At 44.0% G+C, this 12,727-nt stretch overlaps 1 protein-coding gene across 4 annotated transcripts in view; it reads right to left on the bottom strand.

Annotated features, from left to right (window-relative positions):
• The window catches only part of BAALC (BAALC binder of MAP3K1 and KLF4), an 84,727-nt gene that overhangs the window by 43,755 nt on the left and 28,245 nt on the right, over positions 1-12,727 (bottom strand). The window contains exon 2 of one of the 4 annotated variants that reach the window (XR_008659051.2): positions 3,149-3,253. The exons of the other annotated variants lie outside the window; for them this stretch is intronic. The gene's annotated coding sequence lies outside the window, so the exon portion shown is untranslated. The remainder of the gene's footprint in view (positions 1-3,148; positions 3,254-12,727) is intronic. 4 annotated transcript variants of the gene reach the window in all.

Here is a 12,727-nt window from a genome sequence, read left to right as displayed (position 1 = left end):
TAATCAAGAGTCCCTGGGGTAGCAGGAAGATTAGTTTGAATGAAGAGGCCTTGAGACAGACAAAAAATCATCTCTATTGGGGCAGACATGGAGCTTGGTGGAAGAAGCAGGGCCCTTTGGAATTTTCAAAAGTAACCAGATCCATTTATTCACTGCATTTTTATTGGCCCTTTTATGTCTAATGCTGAGGGGCTATAGTGTCATGAGAATTGGCTTTGCCATCAAACAGCGCTGGGGTTCAGACCCTTCACCACCACCTACTTGTTATGTGATCTTAGGCAAGTTCCTTCTGCAAGTCTCAATTTCCTTATCTAATAAAGCAGAGACCATAGTTGCCTCCTCGCAGGATGATTGTGAAGGTAGCATAAAAAAAGTGGCTAGAGCAGACCTGACACTTAGCAGGTGCCTTACTACATGCTGGGGAGCCCCTCATAAAGAGAAGCAACTCCTGGACATCCAGTAAGGTGATGAGTGTTCCTTGGATGCTGTTACCAGATGGGCCCTGAGGGAGACTCACGGATGAATGAGGCTGGGTCCCTAGCCCTGAAGAGGCTGGGCATCCCGTTCTCCAGATCTACTCAACACTCACATTTGCTCAGGTGTGGAAATGGGCAATGTGGGCTACAATGAGAACTAACCCAAGATGCCAGAACAAGCAGAGAAGACAAATAAGGTTTCATACGAACAAGAGATGAAGACTGGGCTTGTGCTCCCCAGGCAATGTACTAAGCAGTTAAGGAGATGAACAAGTAACCAAAGGTCCCTATAAGGCCCATGGCCACAGTGACTTGTATTTCAAGTTCAAAGTCCTTTGTACACTTGTGACTATTTCATTAATGATTTGGTTATGTTCATCCCCAGTGCTAGATGATAATCCTTTCTCAAATGAAAAATGGTGCCATTTTGGGGAGGAAAGAAACATAGTATCATAGAGAATCCAGTTTACAATCCCAATCCCTCCAGTCTCCCCAGATCGCTCAGTGAGGTGTCATTGGTCTCAGTCTCTGGGGAGTCATTTAATTTTGAGGCCTGGGGCAGAGCCCCATATGTTACTCTGAAGCACTGATGTCTTTGTTATAGCAAGAAATTAAATTGACATAGGAATAGGGAATGATGTTGATATCTTTATACTTTGATAAATTATGTGTGTATAAACTTTAGGATAACCATTAGAATAGAAAGAGAATGCAAAGACTCCAAACTATTATAGGGAAAAACATAAGAAATGAAGAACAATCCAAAAGAAGATGAAAACACAGAGGAAAAAATAGAAAAGTAGGAGGAGACAATTTGAAGAATTTTATGGGCCCATTTCTTTGCAATGAGTAGAAAGCGTGGTGCTCCCTGGAGAGGGTGGGGCCATGATGGGAGTCGGGAGAGTTCGGAATGAGCAGAGACCATCCAGATTGAGTCAAGTAATCATCTTGCAGCAACCAGGGCCTGGCTGAGGCTTCAAATTACGCTTTTGCAATAGAGGCAATCAGCTATAAAGATATCAAATCAAGCAGAAAGCTGCCTGGTATGTACAGAATCAGTGCACAGAGAATTAGGTGTTGAGGCTATTCTTCGGAGATTAGGGAGTGGTGAAGCCGGAGACAAGAACACTGCTCCACTGCCCATCATGCCACCGCGCCCAAGGACGTAGATCTCTCCTTTACAGACGGCTGGATAAACACTGAGACATTCTTATTACCCAGTTCCCACACTGATCAGACTCAGGTAAGTCATAAATCAACAGAATAAATGATGGTTCTCTGTGGTTTAGTCCACATGGTTCTCTTGAGCCTGCATCCTGGTTGTTAGCAGCTGAACAGTCACCAGTTCTGCCCTGGGTGAGTCACCATATCTGGTTGCCACGCTCATCTATTTTAAGTTGAACCTCTTTAGCTTCAAGTTCAGAAGATGACTTTTTACTATGTTTTTGTCCTCCCTCCCATATACACTCACATGTGCTCATGCACATGCTGAAGCCTCTGGAACTATCTGGGAGAGAGCAAAGGGTAACACAAGGCAGCATGGACTGGAGGACAGATGGACTGAGTTCTGTCATCACCAGCTATGTGACTTTGGGCAAGTCACTAAGCCTCTCAGAGCCAGCATTGTCTCACTTGTAAATTAGGGATTGAATGTTGGAGGATGCAGTGAAATCATTTATAAAGTACCTAACACTGTCTGCCACACAGTAGGTGCTCAATGAATGGCAGATCTCATCCCCTGCAGCTCTCTGTGTATTAGCACAACTCTGGTGACATGGTATGAAGGCAGAATAACCCTCAGTCCCAAAGATGTCCACTCCTAAGCGCCAGAACCTGTGAATATATGAGGTTCCACAGCAAAAGAGAATTCAGGTTGTAAGTAGAATTAAGGTTGATAATCAGCTGGTCTTAAAATACATTGTCGTGAAATATCCTGGTGGGCCCAATGTAATCACCAAAGTCCTTAAAGGTAAAAGAGGGAACCAGAGAAGAGAGACTCAAAGGAGATATGACTGTTTTTAAAGGCACAGAGAGATGCAATGTTGCTAGTTTTGAAAATGAAGGAAGCGGCCATGAACAAAGTCATGCAGGCTGCCTCTAGAAGCTGGAAAAGGAAAGGAAATGGATTCTCCCAAGGAGCCTCCAGTAGGGCATGCAGCTCTATGACAACATATCAGGCTTCTAACCTATGGAGCTGGGAGATAATACATTTATATTGTTCAAGCCACTAAAGTTGTTGTAGTTTGTTGCAGTAGCAATGGAAACAAACACACTTGACATTATGGGAGTTTCCCATTCTGTTTTCAGGGACCATGCCCAGGAATTCAGTTAATACCTGATGGTGCTCTGTAAACTTAGGTATTCCAGTGACACAACCATAACTTCTATGCCTGCAACCAGCTTCAGTAATTATATGCCTAGGTTCATGAGCAGATGTGGAGCAGAGGTGGTGGGGCTGGATAGCTACTCACTGCAACTTTGTTGGAAAAGAACTGACCACTGCTAGCAATTCCATGGCAGTCATACTGAAGCCTGAGTGTCCATCCACTGCCGGAAAATGTGCTTCATGACACCTGGGCCTGAGAGGCTCTCCCAAGCTATAGATTACCTGGTTTTGCAGGGTTGTCCCATACCCACCTCCCCAGATCTGGTCCCCCCATACCCTCTTTTACCTGTACATGGTGTGTGGCCATGCTACCTGCACAGTCCTTCTTGAACCAGCAGAGCCCCTAAACTGTTGTCTCTCCAGGCAAGTGCAAAGACAAGAGGCTAATGGGCTAATGGGCAAAACCAGGAAAATAAGAACAGTGGAAGTGGTTAGGACTCAAAAGGGAAATAAGACATTACACGTTTTTCTCCACTTCCTATCACCTTTGGGATTCTGACAAAGGACTCTTGGCCATCTTGCTGGTGTCCACCCAACAGCCATTCTCACTCTCCTTGGCAGACCTCATCTCCTATGACAAAGGCTGAAATGGCAATCCTGGCTCTCCCAGCTCCCCAGCAGCACTTCTCCCATCCCCAGGAAACAAAACATGACTGGTTTGAGATAATAATGGTTAAATCCTCTCATTTCCCAGTGATGTGTTCTATGGTGAGAATGTGATTTAATTCTGTCCCATGATATGTCAAGGTCATCTTCTGTGGGGCTTCTGAGAAAAAGATAATGGAGGAAACTTCCTTTCCTGCCTCTGAATGGTGTTGCCTGAGAGTGAATGAAGACCTGTCCTCATGGGGAAGAAGTCCTGGAAGCCTGGCCTCCCTGTACTATGGAGTTAGCTCGCCCTGGAGCCTCCCTGCCTCTGAGTTTCTTGCTATGGAGATAACAAATTTCTTGCTACTTAGCAGCCTGGTAGGTCATTCTGTCACTTGCAGCTGAAAAAGCTTACCCATGAAAGCTCTCTCATGGATAAGTATCTTGGGATTCATGCAGACCTCAGGAATTCCTGGTCAGTTAGCACCTTCTTGATGGAGACGTATGGACCAAGTGGACAACACAATAATAATCAATAACACAGGGTCTCTACTATCAGGACTTCACAGTCAAACACTGTGAGGATGGAAACCTCTTCCTACCTGCTCCTACCTCTGGATTCCAGAAGTCATGAAGACAGTGTGAGTCTTGTCACTTACTTCATGTTAAATCCACATTTAAGTCTCACTAGAGATATTGATTGTCAGCTGGAAAATTTGTTCTCTTAAAAGCTCAGGTGTTCTAATGAGAACTCATGGACACAGGAAGGGGAACATCACACTCCAGGGACTGTTGTGGGGTGGGGGGAGGGGGGAGGGACAGCATTAGGAGATATACCTAATGCTAAATGACGAGTTAATGGGTGCAGCAAAACAACATGGCACATGGATACATATGTAACAAACCTGCACATTGTGCACATGTACCCTAAAACCTAAAGTTTAATAATAAAAAAAAATTAAAATTAAAAAAAAAAACCTCAGGTGTTCCATATATAACCACATGTTAAGTCTTTCTGTCCCTCTTCTCAACCCTACAGAATGAACCAGAAAGCAATAAAAGCTATCTGGGCAAAAGAGCAGCTGAATCAAGCACTTTGCAGAGTTCACATCAAAGGGGAGTAAATGTTCAAAAGCCCAAAGCCCTAGCCTTGTGCAGATCTAAACAGTAGGATACTGGGAAGGGAGCTGGCTGTAGCCTCAGAAAATGTAGAGTTGAGATGTTGCACACCCGCAGATGAAGAAATGAGGGTTCCTTGGAAGCTAATTAATTCTGTGGCAAACCAGGGTGCGATATGAAACAGAAAAGGATGCAGAATGAGGAAGATAAAGGAAGAAAAGGCTCTGGATGAAGCAGAAAGGAAATTTCATGTCTCATGCCCAGCTAGGTGCTTCACCCAAAATCCTCATGGAGAGGGATCCGGAGTCAGCCCCAGAACGACACTGCACAATCTATCCAGTATATAAAGTACGGCTACATATATGAATACATTTTTTATGTTCAGTGAACAGCATAAGGTATGTTCTATAATATAGACTTGGAGTTCTTAACTTTGGTTGCAAAATCCCAGGTTAAAAGAAGCCAACTTTTCACCTGCTACCTAAGTGGGTACCACCACCAGTATGCAGCATGTTTGGCCCATAGAAACTGCTAATGAATATTAGTTTTAATATTACCTACTATTAACCAAATTCTCTTTTATTTTGCTATGGCTATTAGGTCCAAATCCCCTGTAGCTGTGGTCCTAGGTCCCAAGGAAATCAATGTACACTAAGACAGAAACTATTTAGCTACAGCACATAGGGAATTTTGTTAGCGGCATGGGGTTACCTAAAGATATTCCTGGCCGGGCGCCGTGGCTCACGCCCGTAATCCCAGCACTTTGGGAGGCCAAGGTGGGCAGATCACGAGGTCAGGAGATCGAGACCATCCTGGCTAACATGGTGAAACCCCCATCTCTACTAAAAATACAAAAAATTAGCCAGGCGTGGTGGTGGGAGACTGTAGTCTCCGCTACTCAGGAGGCTGAGGCAGGAGAATGGTATGAACCCGGGAGGCGGAGCTTGCAGTGAGCTGAGATTGCGCCACTGCACTCCAGCCTGGGTGACAGAGCGAGACTCTGTCTCAAAAACAAACAAAAAAAAGATATTCCTACAACACCCTGCTCACAGCCTGACGCACCCAGGGAGCTTTTGCAAAGATGAACACTCCAAAATTGCTAATTCCCTCCTCTTCCACCTCCAGAGCACAACCACTCACCTCTGGGGAGTGGCAGGAAGGAACCCTTGTGGGATAGTCAGTTCCTACAGCACCTCCACCCTTTCCTGAGAATTCTCTCTCTTCCTTTTAATATTCTGAAAGGCCTCAAAACCTCATCACCAAACCTAAACTCTATATCTTATATCCCAGAGAAAGGAAAGCCAGCTCTCTTCAACTTTTCCCCTTTTGAGCTGTGTTTTCAGGGATGCTATAACTGAGGTTTACTAGAGTTTTCTAATCCAATTATCCAGAATGGAAAGAATAACAGAAACGCTATTACATAGATGTTTTGTCATCCAGAGTCACCTGGATTCAAGAAGTTGGGCAGATACAATTTTGTCTTGGTTCATTTTCAATCCTATCTATTTTCACACAATCATTGCTTTATATCTCAACTTGTTCTCCTCCTTGCCTGAAAGGGTTTCCCCAAGGAAGGCTTGCCCGCTGAATCCCAAAGAACTGTCGGGCAGCATCCCCACTTTGCACCTTGCTCTGGCCCTTATTTTGTCTAATCCTCTCCCTACATCCTTCTGGTCCCTGTTTTCCAGTTTCTCTCTCCCTGGTGAGTCACGAGGAATGAGGCAAGGGCTTGAAGGATGCTAAAGTTGGAAGCCTCCTTCCTGTAACTGCCACAACATGTGAGGTTGGTGCTTTGGATATAAAATATCTTGGAAGCAGCTCCTGTGCCAGCCAGACCTGAATTCTTGCTCTGCCAAATTTTTGTTCTGAGTCCCAGTTCCAGTCCCTCTCCTCTCTGAGGCCAAGCACATGAGCCTTGCAGGGTGCAGCCAGCCAGGAAGTCCCAGATTCAGATCCTGGGTGCCATTCATGCAGTTAGATTTCTGGAAACCATACTGACCACTAACAGTAAACCACGGGCACCACTGTGCTCTAAACAGTGCTGTGATTTTACCCAGTTGTTCTCTTCTTCCTGGAACTCTAGTTGCCTTAATTTCTCCATCTCAGAATTGCATTCCTCCCACTCGCCCACCCTGTCCTATCTTTGGCCTGATCTGTTGGCTATAAATCTGCTCCTTTCTTCCACTTGCTCTTCACAGCTCCCCATTTCTGCACTTCCCCTGCTTATCATTGTCTTCTGGGCCTCCCAGTAATCCCAGAACCTGGCCCAGGCCTGCACTGTGGGCAGATTCGCTTTTGGGCCTCACAATCCCTCTGAGCCAGGAACAACAACTTCCCTCTGCAATGAGACAACCACCTCTCTTTGATCATGGAGCTGGGAATTCTGGTCCTCGTCAGACTCCCCTCGGGCTTATTCCTGAGACTCTAAGGCCATCGCAGCCTTCATCCTCAGCCTGCACTACTGAATATCGTTCCCACAGTAATTATTTGCCTACATCCTCATCTCCCCAGGAAGATCATCAGTGCCTCAAGAGCAGGACCTTGTGTTAGCCATCACCTGGCTGTGAGCCCAGCGCAGGGTCTGGCACGTAATTGGCACCCACAAAGTTTTAAAGACTTCATAGTGACTGCTTCACATCCATTTGGAAGAAGACAGGATTGAATTGGACACACCCACATGAACTAGCTATGTACCTTTAGCTGAGCCATCTCCACTGGTATTCCTCAGCTGGCAAACGAGGAGGGTGAAGCAGGCCTAGAAATCTCTAAGGACCCTGCTCTGCTAAAAGTCTGTGACTCCACCTAGAGCACATTGCGCTTCTATTCAGCACAGTGACCCTGCAAATGGTAGTTTTATTTGTGAAGAACAATTATCCAGAGTTTGGGATAATGCGGAAAAGATGATTAACCTTAATGCTAGGAGCACTTTCCAACAAGCTCACCTAAAGGTGTTCTGGGGTTCCTACCCAGCATGACTTTACCCCCAGTGGACATGTGGAGATGTTTCAGCTGTAGAGGCCACACATGCTACTAAACATCCTACAGTGCCCATGACAGCACTCCCAACAAAGAATTATTTGGGCCCAAAATTTCCATAGTGCTGGAGGCATTGAGAGATCCCGGCCTAGAGCATGCAACTTGGTTTGCACATTTGATTAGTGCCAAACAGTTTACAATTCTGAGAACTGATCATGCGTGATGAGTTTCTTTTCTGTGTGATTGAGAAGAGAACCCCAAAGACTATGGGTTTGGGTTTTGTGGGATTTTTTTGTTTTTGTTTTGTTTTGTCCTTTAGGATGTAACTAGTTTTGTATTTAATTTAGCAATTTTATCTCAGCTTTCCTTCTTTCCACCAACAATTTTTAAAAGTTTCTCATATTCCCTTTTGTTCTGAGCCATTTATTTATTTTGTTTTTAAATTAATTTTTTTTTTTTTTTTTGAGACAGAGTCTCACTCTGTATCCCAGGCTGGAGTGCAGTGGTGCAATCTCGGCTCACTGCAACCTCTGCCTCCCGGGTTCCGGTTCAAGCAATTCTCCTGCCTCAGCCTCCCGAGTAGCTGGGATTACAGGCACAAGCCACCATGCCCAGCTAAGTTTTGTATTTTTAGTAGAGACAGGGTTTCACCATGTTGGCCAGGCTGGTCTTGAACTTCTGACCTTGTGATCCGCCCACCTCAGCCTCCCAAAGTGCTGGGATTACAGGCGTGAGTCACTGCGCCCAGCCTAAATTAAACTTTTTATTTCAAAATCATCTATAGATTGTTGTAAGAAACTGTACAGAGTGATCTCCATGCTCTTTTCTAATTTCTGCCAATGGTAACATCTTACAGAATTGTAGTACAAGATCCTATCCAGGGTACTGACATTGGTACAATCCACCCGTCCTATTTAGATTTCCCCAGTTTTAATTGGTACTCATTTGTATATTTGTACTTAATCCTATATGATTTTATTACATGTGCACTTTTACTTATCCACCACTGCAACCAAGATACAGAACAGCTCCATCACCACAAGGATTCTTCATGTCACCCTTCTAATAATCACATCCTCATATTCTCTTTTGAGCTGACTTTATCATCCAGCCGTGACCCTCATCAATGAGTTAAAAAGATAGTGATACCTGCTCACTATTTATTTGTATGATAATTAAGTTTTTAACATTTTGAGAAATATACTTTGATATAGTCCTCTGCTTTTTAATGAAACTACCTTTTAAGTAGCAACTTGATAGCTGAGCTCCAATGACAAGACCAGATGGTTCCTAATTTCCCCACCAGAGATTATATTAATGAAAACCATCACTCTACATACTAGGAACACACAGTGATCTTGAGCAAGCAGCCTAACTTCTATGTGATTTAGTTCCTTCTTCTCTAAAATAATAGCTCTGATTTTAAGGAATTTGTGGAGGATTCAACTAGTTAATATACACAAAGCTCTTAGATTAGTGCATGGCACATATAAATTTCAATAAATTTTATGGTATATTATTTCATTTAATGTCCACATCAATCTTATGAGGTAAGGACTCTTGTTACCCTAACACAACAGATAAGAAAACTAGGACTGAGAAAGTTCAAGTAATTTTCCCAAGGTCTCAGCCTAGTAAGAGGTAAAGCAACAATTAGAACTCTAGCCTCTGTGATTCCAAGCACCACCTTGCCCTATTTACTGTGAGAAATTGGAATTCTGTGAGAAATTGGAATGCTGTACTCAGAGTAAAAACCAGAAACTGCGGTCCTAGGGGAACACAGACTGCCAAGATGGTGGGGAATTTTGCATGGGATAGGTGGCTATCTAGAGAAGAAGAAGACCAGGTACAGTGGCTTATACCTATAAACTCCCAGTGCTTTGAGAGGCCAAGGTGGGAACATCACTCAAGGCCAGGAGTTTGAGACCAGCCTGGGCAACATAGTAAGACCCCGTCTCTACAAAAAATACAAAAATTAGTTGGGAGTGGTGGTGCACACCAGTAGTCTCAGGTCTCAGCTACTTGGGAGGCTGAGGTGGGAGGATCACTTGGGCCCAGGAATTTGAAGCTACAGTGAGCCGAGATCATGTCACTGCACTCCACTGGGCAATAGAATGAGAGCCTGTCTCAAAAAAAAAAAAAAAAACCCACACACAGAGAGAGTGAGAAAAGGAGAAAAGGAAATTTTGAGTTCCATATATGCTCTCCATCTTTATGAAGTTTGAGAAATAGCCCTTTTAACAACTTCAACAAAAACCCAGAGGAAAACCTTCATAAAATGAGCACAAGCATACTTTGTCTAAATTTTCTTCCCACAAGAGGCTAGAAACACTTGGGAGATGAAACAAGTACCCACCAGCTCAAACTAACTCAGCAAGTCTAGCAAATGGGGAGGTAGCACAGCAGGAAGGCATGTGAGGGCCCTGCAGCCTTTGCCCTCAGAAAGCAGAAGTTTTCTATTCACAGTTCTTCCTTCGAACTATTGATTCATATTGGGGCAAAATGAAAAATTTCCCAGATAGGAAATGAACCAGAAGCAGAGTCTGAACCCTTCATGCAGGTCCCTCCCATTTCAACTTCTGTGGAGCTAGGACAGCACAGGGCAGAGGTTTCCAAAAGGCAGGCCACAGAGACAATTTCCCTGGCACATGGTACAATGAGAAAAATGAGATAGTGTGGTGGGTTAGTGTGGGCGCTAGGATTGCTCACTCCCTTTCTTAGCAAGATCAGTGTGTTTCTGTCCCTTCTTAAGGAAGGGCTTCCTTCCTCATATATCTATCCCTCTCCTCTCTCTTTTTTTTTTCTTATGGCACTTAGTTCTAACATTAATACTATGTCCTTTCCTTCTTCTTTCTTTTAAATCTATTACCCTGCACCTAGGCTTTAAGCACGAGGGCAGGAATTTTTGGGTTTTTTTGTCACTATTATATTCTGCAATGACTAGAACAGTGCCTAGCACATCATAAGTGCTAGTACATACTTGCTGAATTAATTTAGCAGTGCTTTCTGCAGCGTGTGTGCATGTGCATGTGTGCATGTATGCGTGAGAGAGCCTTTCTTGTGAAATGGTAGAAGTAATAAATGACAGGTCTTTTTCATGCCCCCCTAAATAAAAAGTTAGCACCTTGTTCAGTATGCACGCACACTCACACCTTTTTTTCTTTTAAATCTCACACATTTTTTTTCCTTTTTACTGGCCAGTGAATTCCAAAAGTCTGGGACTCAGTGGTCTCAAAAAAGGGTTTTAGAGTAAAGCAAAGCTTGGCTTGAGTCTGGCACTTTCAACTGTGTAACTTCGGGCAGCTTCTTTTATATCTCGAACCCTCAATTTCTTCACCTACAAAATGGAAATAGTGACGCTAAACTCTAGAAATTAATTGAGAGGATACTATGTAAAGCAGGGACCTGGTCCAGGGTAGGATTAGTGGTATAAACAGACGACACCCCCAGCGTGGCTCTGCTGTGGGCAAGGCAGGACTTCTCCACCCAGGCCTTGTCTCAAAAGCCACCTTGGGGTTTGAGCTCTTTACTCCAGTGAGACTGCCCACAACTGAGGTCATGCCCAGACAAATGCCACCCAAAGGCAGTTTCCTGGCCTTCAGTGGAGTTATTCTTAATTCAATCCTGCTTCAAATTCAACTCCAGTGCTATAAATTTGAACATTGAAATCAAAGGTTTTAAGGTACCACTTCCAAATTGCTGAAGTAAAGCCTATTTGCTTGGGGGTGGTGACTTCCAAGATTCTCCCAAATTAATGGATTTACACATGAATTCCTTTCCCCATTTAACTAGGAAAGAGAGGAATCATGTCAGGAACCTCACAGAAGGATATCATTCAGAAATGATGACAAAACAATTCTGAAATTACAACATAAGTAAACAAAGAAACACAAATCATTTCTGAGCTATTTGAATTGCACACATTTTCAATCGTTTATATTTTTGCTTTCATGAAAGCACACAATATTGCCTTTTGTTGTAGTTCACACTATTAGAGAATTGTGTTAATAAAGGAAAGTGAGTAAACTTGGGGTTGTGTAGAGAGAAAGAAAGTGAAGCAGAGATGAGGTCTCTGGTGCTTAGCCCTGAGAAAGACAGAGCTGAGTCAAAATGAGGAGGCCTGAGAAAAAGTTCTCTGGGCTTTCAACTGTTTAGGGCAGGGAGAGCAGAGAGCTGAGTAACTGCAGGGAGTGAGGAAGTTCTGCCACAGGCTCACAGGCTCTGTCCTGGAGTTATCCTGGGTAGAGATCAACTGGTATAATTCCATGCAATGGAAATGGAAGGGAAAAGCCCCCTTTAGCAGTGGTTACCATTTTTTCAAAATGATGCCCCAGAATTTGGGGGACTGTTGTCAGATTGCTGGCTGCCTTCCAGTATGAGGCCTTTGCTTTTGCTATTGTAACAGAATCTTGGCTTTTAGCTGGTCTGTTGCTGCTCAGCTAAAAGATGTTCCCCAGCTTCCCTTGCAGCTAGATGTGGCCATGTGACATAGTTCCAACCATTACTATGGGAATTACACTGTGGCTCTCTAAGAGAGGAGTTCAGGGTATAGAGCATTTCCCAAGCTTATCGAACCACGAAGCATGGCCAAGGTGCCTTCTTGGAGTGAGTCTAAAAAAGTGGCTTTATCCTCAGGTCTCTTCCAGATCCAAACATCTATGAATTACCATTTGCCTATGATCTATTTCCAACTGCATTCATCCAGGGTTTTCTCTGCCCCTTGCCTGCATCTTTGCAGTTCACAAGTTGAGCCCAGAAAATCAGCTAACTGGCATCCTTGCAGCAGAGTCCCAAGGTCATGGCTGGAAGAGTAGCAGGCCATGCTGTGAGTCTGTGAAGGAAGCCCTTCCTGGGGCTTAGCATGCAGTTTCCTTTGCCATCAGGCCCCTGGCTGTGCCTGATGTGCGAAATTCCAGTCTCACCACAGTTGCTTCCCAGAAAACATACAAATGACTTTCTCCTTTATTCCCAGGACACACTGGCACTTTTTTTTTTTTTTTTTTTTTTTTTGGTGCTTTGCCAGAGGGTTCCCTGACAACCACATTGGAATTTGTCCATTTGTCCTTTCCTGTGAGAACTCCATCTTGATGGGGGAGGCTGGCAGAATGGATTCAGGATCCCTTTCACAGTCTGAACAGCTATCAGCTTCTGGGGTTTGAATCTTCCAAAAGCTGCTCTGTGT

Source organism: Symphalangus syndactylus, chromosome 7, assembly GCF_028878055.3.
Source record: "Symphalangus syndactylus isolate Jambi chromosome 7, NHGRI_mSymSyn1-v2.1_pri, whole genome shotgun sequence".
Taxonomy (NCBI): Eukaryota; Metazoa; Chordata; class Mammalia; order Primates; family Hylobatidae; genus Symphalangus; species Symphalangus syndactylus.
The sequence above is the reverse complement of the archived record's forward strand: the minus strand, read 5'-3'. Positions and strand labels throughout refer to the sequence as shown.